We start from the raw sequence: 8177 nt of genomic DNA, 5'->3' as shown, positions 1-8177 counted from the left end.
TCCAATAATTTGAACATTTTATCATCTACAACCTGCACTCAGAATGACCGCTATGGTGAAGGGTGTAACAAACAAGACTACCTGTCATAATAGATCAAAACTAAAACAACCATCTCAGTAACGGGTGAAATAAGTCAACCACTTACAGATTGAATTAGTTTAGAAAAATGTACGTTATTTATCTTTGTATAGTATAAGATCTATTAATCAATCAATGTGCATAAGAAAACATATAGTAAAACAAACCGTTCTAAAAATCAACCTGCAACAAAACATGCTGGGAAATATGATAATGAGGCCCTCCCACATCTTTTTCACTCAGAGAGTTAATGAAATTAACTCAACACAGTCGAGGAACAACAACGCGATTGAAACAATTTATTGAATCAAATGTCCTGTTCAGTTGTGCTGAAATGTAGATAAGGTGACAGACATTCCTAACACTGATCTGAATAAAAGGTATGGAAAGTCACATACATTTCTAACGACTAAATGCACACTAAACAGGATGAAATTAAAGTAAGCACTAGTGTTTAAAATCAGAATACTTAGGAGATATACGTGTTCTCCTGGTTGGAATCTGACTGGACAAATTGACTGTCATGTTTAATCTTGCATTTTAAATGCCTGTGTTTAAGATGAGACCACATATTGGCAAATCTAAATGCCTAATGTTTAAGTTTTAAACACTGACGTGTAGGTTATAAACTTGTCACATTTCATGGTTTTACAGTGTATTTAGCCTAGAGGATAGAGATCCCAAGTCCGAAGGGAAAATCTGGTGGGGAGTGTTTTGATGGCAATTGTATCTTAGATGCCATCTACCTTGAGCAAGGCACTTGTTTACAGTTTCATTAAATTTTCTTTTTTCTATTACAATGTTGGAACTGTATATTTTTTGGGAAAAGTCCCTAATATAGCTTGATTGCTGTCCACTGAGCTGAAGAGAAAAAATCCAATAAAGATTGGATTGCGTCCTACCTGACAGGTCGCTCCTACCAGGTGGCGTGGCGAGAATCTGTCTCCGCACCACGTGCTCTCACCACTGGTGTCCCCCAGGGCTCTGTTCTAGGCCCTCTCCTATTCTCGCTATACACCAAGTCACTTGGCTCTGTCATATCCTCACATGGTCTCTCCTATCATTGCTATGCAGACGACACACAATTAATCTTCTCCTTTCCCCCCTCTGATAACCAGGTGGTGAATCGCATCTCGTGCATGTCTGGCAGACATATCAGTGTGGATGACGGATCACCACCTCAAGCTGAACCTCGGCAAGACGGAGCTGCTCTTTCCTCCCGGGGAAGGACTGCCCGTTCCATGATCTCCATCCGGTTGATCCATTGTGTCCTCCTCCCAGAGTGCTAAGAACCTTGCGTGATCCTGGACAACACCCTGTCGTTCTCAACTAACATCAAGGCGGTGACCCGTTCCTGTAGGTTCATGCTCTAAACATTCGCAGAGTACGACCCTGCCTCACGCAGGAAGCGGCGCAGGCCTAATCCAGGCACTTGTCATCTCCCGTCTGGATTACTGCAACTCGCTGTTGGCTGGGCTCCCTGCCTGTGCCATTAAACCCCTACAACTCATCCAGAACGCCGCAGCCCGTCTGGTGTTCAACCTTCCCAAGTTCTCTCACTCACCCCGCTCCTCCGCTCTCTCCACTGGCTTCCAGTGAAGCTCGCATCCGCTACAAGACCATGGTGCTTGCCTACGGAGCTGTGAGGGGAACGGCACCTCCGTACCTTCAGGCTCTGATCAGGCCCTACACCCAAACAAGGGCACTGCGTTCATCCACCTCTGGCCTGCTCGCCTCCCTACCTCTGAGGAAGTACAGTTCCCGCTCAGCCCAGTCAAAACTGTTCGCTGCTCTGGCAACCCAAGGTGGAACAAACTCCCTCACGACGCCAGGTCAGCGGAGTCAATCCCACCTTCCGGAGACACCTGAAACCCCACCTCTTTAAGGAATACCTAGGATAGGATAAAGTAATCCTTCTAACCCCCCCCCCTTAAAAGAGTTAGATGCACTATTGTAAAGTGGTTGTTCCACTGGATATCATAAGGTGAATGCACCAATTTGTAAGTCGCTCTGGATAAGAGCGTCTGCTAAATGACTTAAATGTAAATGTAAATGTAAAGAAATAAAATTAACCTTGGCTTTCAACTGCTCAGGTTGTGTGTGTTTTTCAGGGAGTTGGGTTTAAAAGCCATTGTGATACAGTATGTGATTATCTCACCTACCTTTGATGAATGCACTGACTGTAAGTCGCTCTGGATGAGAGTGTCTGATAAATTAACAAAATATAAAATGTAAATGTAAAAAGAAAAAACAAATTTCCATGATCTGAAAAGAAAATGGACAATAGTCTCCTTTTGATGTCTCAGATATATCAAACATCAAACAGCAAATAATAAGAATGTATTACTAGACGATAGTTGAAATGTCAAGAGATCATTATGGTCTATGTTGTTAAGGGAGACCACAGTTCCAAGCTGATGCTTGAGGCATGTTTTTGAAGCTCCTAAAAGTACATCTCCATAAGAAATACAGTAATTACAATTTCAATGGATCTTCACTACAAGAGGGCTCTGTTTGACAGACCTGCGTTTAAATAGAATACATTTTATTTCATATACCTTCAGTGTTTGATGAAGCTTTTCTGGTGCAAAGATATAGTCCCAAAAGTACATTTCCCGCCCATTTAGCACTCCTGGCTGGCTTCATCAAACCTTTTCAACGTTTTTGAAATATGTACTATTTGAACCCAGGTCGGACAGATTGAGCCCTCTTGTTGTGAAGATCCAGCTTTGGTTCCATTGCACCAGGCAAGCTCAATCAAATGCAGGTAAAGTATACACAATAAAACTCGAATCCTGGTCTGCACAGTAATGTTACAGAAAGTACCTCTTTATTCACCTCAAACACTAGTCATACTTACAACACAATCTCTTTAGACAGTATGGGGAAAGGGTATACCTAGTCAGTTGCACAGTTGAATGCATTCAACCCAACCCCTCTGAATCAACATCTACAGCACCCAGGGAGTTTACTGCTTTCCTAAAGGCCAGAACATCAGATTTTTCCACCTTGGGGATGTGAACCAGCAATCTTTTGGTTACTGGCCCAACACTCTTCACAGCTAGACTACGGCTATCCGAACACATCCTTTGCCAGACCGTAATTGGAAATAAGAATTTGTTCTTCCCATAACAGGAATAAGTCAATAGTCCAGAACCAAAATATCTGTTAACTATAAGATGCCAGCTACTTGCCTGAATTCTACACAATGTATAACCTTAATCAGATAGTAATATAATATGGGACAAAAATCTGCCCTTTACAGTACAGTACCTAACATGTACCTGATAAAATTTATGTAGAATATGATCTTGTTGCCATCTAATGCACATCCAAATGTCATAAATAAGCACTGCAGAGCTCTCCCTGTCCTCTGCCATGCCTTGATTGTGTTACTGCTGATGATATCTGGAAATGTGCATGTACATCCTGGCCCATCTACTGTTGCTAGCCCCAATTCTGACTTGTGCTTTGATATCTGCTTCACTGATTTCTGCTCTCGTAAAAGCCTGGGTTTCTGCACGTTAACACTAGAAGCTTATTACCTAAAATGGATCAATTGAAAGTGTGGGTTCACAGCTCCAATCCAGATGTGTTGGTCATTACGGAGATGTGGTTAAGAAAGAGTGTTTTGAATACTGATGTTAACCTTTCAGGTTCTAACCTTTTTCGGCAAGACAGATCTTTCAAAGGTGGGGGAGTGGTAATCTTTACCAAGGATTGCCTGCAGTGCTTGGTTGCCTCCACCAAGTCTGTCCCCAAACAATTTAATTTGCTGGTTTTAAGCATTAAGCTTTCAAATAACTCTTTGCTGACTGTTGCTGGGTGCTATAGTCCTCCATCAGCACCATCTGTACCTTACCTGCCCTAAGCTCTCTCATGACCCCTTACACTAAGTCTGAATTTGTCCTGCTAGGTGACCTAAACTGGGACATGCTTAAACCTCCTGACCAAGGCTCGGCACATGCATACTCAGGCTGACTGGCGTTCGATCAGGCAAATGAGAAATAAGTGCTCAGGCTATCCGGAAGGCAAAAGTTAGTTACTTTAAGGAGCAGTTCTCTCTCTGTGTGGCTAACCCCAAAAAGTTCTATAAAACGGTTAAAGACCTGGAGAATAAACCCTCCTCCCACCCATGTCCCTTAATGTTGATGATGTGGTTGTTACTGACAAGAAGGACATAGCTGAGCTCTTTAATCACCACTTCATTAAGTCATGATTCCTATTTCACTCAGCCATGCCTCCTTGCCCGTCCAACATTTCCTCATCTCCCACCCCTTCTAATGTGACTAGCCCCGATGCTCCTTCCTCTTTTTCCCCTGCCCCACTACAAAGTTTCTCCCTGCAGGCGGTCACTGAGTCCGAGGTGCTAAAGGAGCTCCTTAAACTTGACCCCCAAAAAACATCTGGGTCAGATGGTTTAGACCCTTTCTTCTTTAAGGTTGCTGCCCATATCATCGTCAAGCCTATCTCTGACCTTTTTAACCTGTCTCTCCTCTCTGGAAGGCAGCCACAGTTCGTCCTTTATTTAAAGTGGGAGATCAAGCTGATCCTAACTGTTATAGGTCTATTTCTAGTTTGCTCTGTTTATGTGTTGGAAAAAGTTGTCAATAATCAACTGACTGGCTTTCTTGATGTCTATAGTATTCTCTCTGGTATACAATCTGGTTTCCGCTCAGGTTATGGATGTGTCACTATAACCTTAAAGGTCCTCAGTGATGTCACCATTGCCCTTGATTCTAAGCAATGTTGTGCTCCTATTTTTATTGACTTGGCCAAATCTTTTGATACGATAGACAATTCCATTCTTGTGGGCCGACTAAGGAGTATTGGTTTCTCTGAGGGGTCTTTGGCCTGGTTTGCTAACTACCTCTCTCAAAGAGTGCAGTGTATAAAGTTAGAACATCTGCTGTCTTAGCCACTGCCTGTCACCAAGGGAGTACCCCAAGGCTCGATCCTAGGCCCCACCTCTTCTCAATTTACATCAACAACATAGCTCAAGCAGTAGGAAGCTCTCTCATCCATTTACATGCAGATGATACAGTCTTATACTCAGCTGGCCCCTCCCCGGATTTTGTGTTAAACACTCTACAACAAAGCTTTCTTAGTGTTCAACAAGCTTTCTCTGCCCTTAACCTTGTTCTAAACACCTTCAAGACAAATGTAATGTGGTTTGATAAGAAGAATGCCCCTCTCCCCACAGGTGTGATTACTACCTCTGAGGGTTTAGAGCTTGAGGTAGTCACCTCATACAAGTACTTGGGAAATCAGATAGGCTAATGTACAGGCAGGGTATAGGCAAAAGGCGTCATTAGTGCGGCAGGCAAAAACTATCATACACAGGACGATTAAATTACGGAAAAACAAAGCTCAGAATAAAAGTGTGTCACAAAACAAACAATTGCTCACAATGATGGGGTGCAAGGACCTGAACTAAATAGTGTGTGACCATAAATTACATACAGGTGTGTGAACAGGTGATCAGAATTCAGGTGATTGGGATCTGGAGAGTGAGCTGCGTTCAGGGGATCTATGTGTTTGAGAGTGTGAGTTGGAAGCAGACGTTACAAGGGTGCTCTCGTGCGCCTAGATGTTCTTTAGCATTCGGCAATCAGATTTGCCACCAATGCTCCTTATAGGACACATCAGTGCACTCTATACTCCTCTGTAAACTGGTCATCTCTGTATACCAGTCGCAAGACCCACTGGTTGATGCTTATAAAACCCTCTTAGGCCTCACTCCCCCCTATCTGAGATATCTACTGCAGTCCTCATCCTCCACATACAACACCCGTTCTGCCAGTCACATTCTGTTAAAAGTCCCCAAAGCACACACATCCCTGGGTCGCTCGTCTTTTCAGTTTGCTGCAGCTAGCGACTGGAACGAGCTGCAACAAACACTCAAATTGGACAGTTTTATCTCTTCACTCAAAGACTCAATCATGGACACTCTTACTGACAGTTGTGGCTGCTTTGCGTGATGTATTGTTGTCTCTTACCTCAATAATTTATTGTTAAAACGAGAGGCTACCTGGATCTTTAATTTAAAGACCCTTGCTCCCTTCGGTCTCAACGTAGACTTTGATCTGAAGCCATTCTTGTGATTATTGTGACATTGCCATTGTAATTGTTTGTAGGCTTATGTAGTCTAAATTGAATCTATGATCGTATGCTATCCATTTGTTTTTTGTATGTTGTTCTTTGAATGTCATTTTAATATTTGAGAATTAACCAATGATATTAGGCCATACTTGGCCATGATTACAGACACCTGTGTGTATGTCTTTTGACACTATATAAACGAGTCACCCTGCAGTGTTTGTGATTATACCGTGATGAAGACAGCTTGCCTGTCAAAACGTTGGACATTACATTTTTGCATCTGAGCTCTTAGTGTGCAGCTCTCCTTTATTTTCGGGTTTTCCGCTCCGCTGGCCAGCACCTCGCCTAAATAGGTGTGCGTTTCTTTTTCCTCTAGATATGTCTCTTACTTGCCATTTGTGATGACGTCTGTGCTCAATAATGTTTATACCATGTTTTATGCTGCTACCATGTTGTGCTGCTGCCATGTTGTGTTGCTACCATGTGGTGTTATGTGTTGCTGCCTTGCTATGTTTGCAAATGACTCAAAAATAGGACTCACTGTAACAATTGTCGTAACTTAAAATATCTTAGGTGTCTCTTGGGATGGCAGGTAGCCTAGCGGTTAGAGCGTTGGAACAGTAACTGGAAAGTTACATGATCGAATTCCTGAGTTGGAAAGATGGAAAAATTTGCTGTTCTGCCCAAAAGCAAGGTAGGACTCACTGTGGTTTGGTTAAATGCAGAAGACACATTTTTTTGTTGAACACATTCAGTTGTGCAACTGACTAGGGATCCCCTTTCCAAGCTGCTTTGTTCTGTACCAAAGTTACTCGGCCTTCAATACATTTAACAAATAAATGTGATCCACTTAACTTTTCCCAGAAATAGTAGTGTAACACATGGTTGCATTATCATGATTAAAATCAATGACTATTGGATTATAGAACTGTGGGGACCAGACCTCTTTCACTTATAATGCAATTAAAATGCAACACAAAACATTGACTATAAGAATACCTCAAACTGCCCTCATCATCACCCCCACCACTACTACTACCCCCACATCTTTGTAGGCTATATCTTTCTGATATTGGTAGCTTACCAAGCTAGCACATAACGTTCTGAGAACCATATGTTTCTTAGAGCTTGGTGAGAAAGTGGTTGCCCTGTGTTAACTTTGCATACAACCTTCCCAAAACTTTTCCTACAGGTTTCCTCATGGTTCTATTTAAAGTCATGGTCTCAGAATATTACACAAGAAAACATTAGTAATGTTCAAAGAACATTCTAAGAACGTTATTTAAAAACATATACTTTATTTTTTTTTTTTTTACCGTTATTTTACCAGGTAAGTTGACTGAGAACACATTCTCATTTGCAGCAACGACCTGGGGAATAGTTACAGGGGAGAGGAGGGGGATGAATGAGCCAATTGTAAACTGGGGATTATTAGGTGACCGTGATGGTTGAGGGCCAGATTGGGAATTTAGCCAGGACACCGGGGTTAACACCCCTACTCTTACGATAAGTGCCATGGGATCTTTAATGACCTCAGAGAGTCAGGACACCCGTTTAACGTCCCATCCGAAAGACGGCACCCTACACAGAGCAGTGTCCCCAATCACTGCCCTGGGGCATTGGGATCTTTGTTTAGACCAGAGGAAAGAGTGCCTCCTACTGGCCCTCCAACACCACTTCCAGCAGCACCTGGTCTCCCATCCAGGGACTGACCAGGACCAACCCTGCTTAGCTTCAGAAGCAAGCCAGCAGTGGTATGCAGGGTGGTATGCTGCTGGCCCAAAACATTCCGTTCTCAGAATCAACAAAACTCTATTCTCTATCTTGTTAAGTGTGTTCAGGTGTGTTGGCCACACCTGATCTTAATGAGTGCTTAATGAGTGCACTGCAGAATAACTGCAGTGTACTGCAGTTCGTATACTGCACTCTAACTGCAGTTACACTGCAAAATTACTGAAGTAAAAAAGACTGTGTTATTTTGGATCAGTATTTGCGC

This window comes from Salvelinus sp. IW2-2015, linkage group LG8 (genome assembly GCF_002910315.2).
Source record: "Salvelinus sp. IW2-2015 linkage group LG8, ASM291031v2, whole genome shotgun sequence".
In the NCBI taxonomy this organism is placed as follows: Eukaryota; Metazoa; Chordata; class Actinopteri; order Salmoniformes; family Salmonidae; genus Salvelinus; species Salvelinus sp. IW2-2015.
This window is presented reverse-complemented; position numbering follows the sequence as displayed.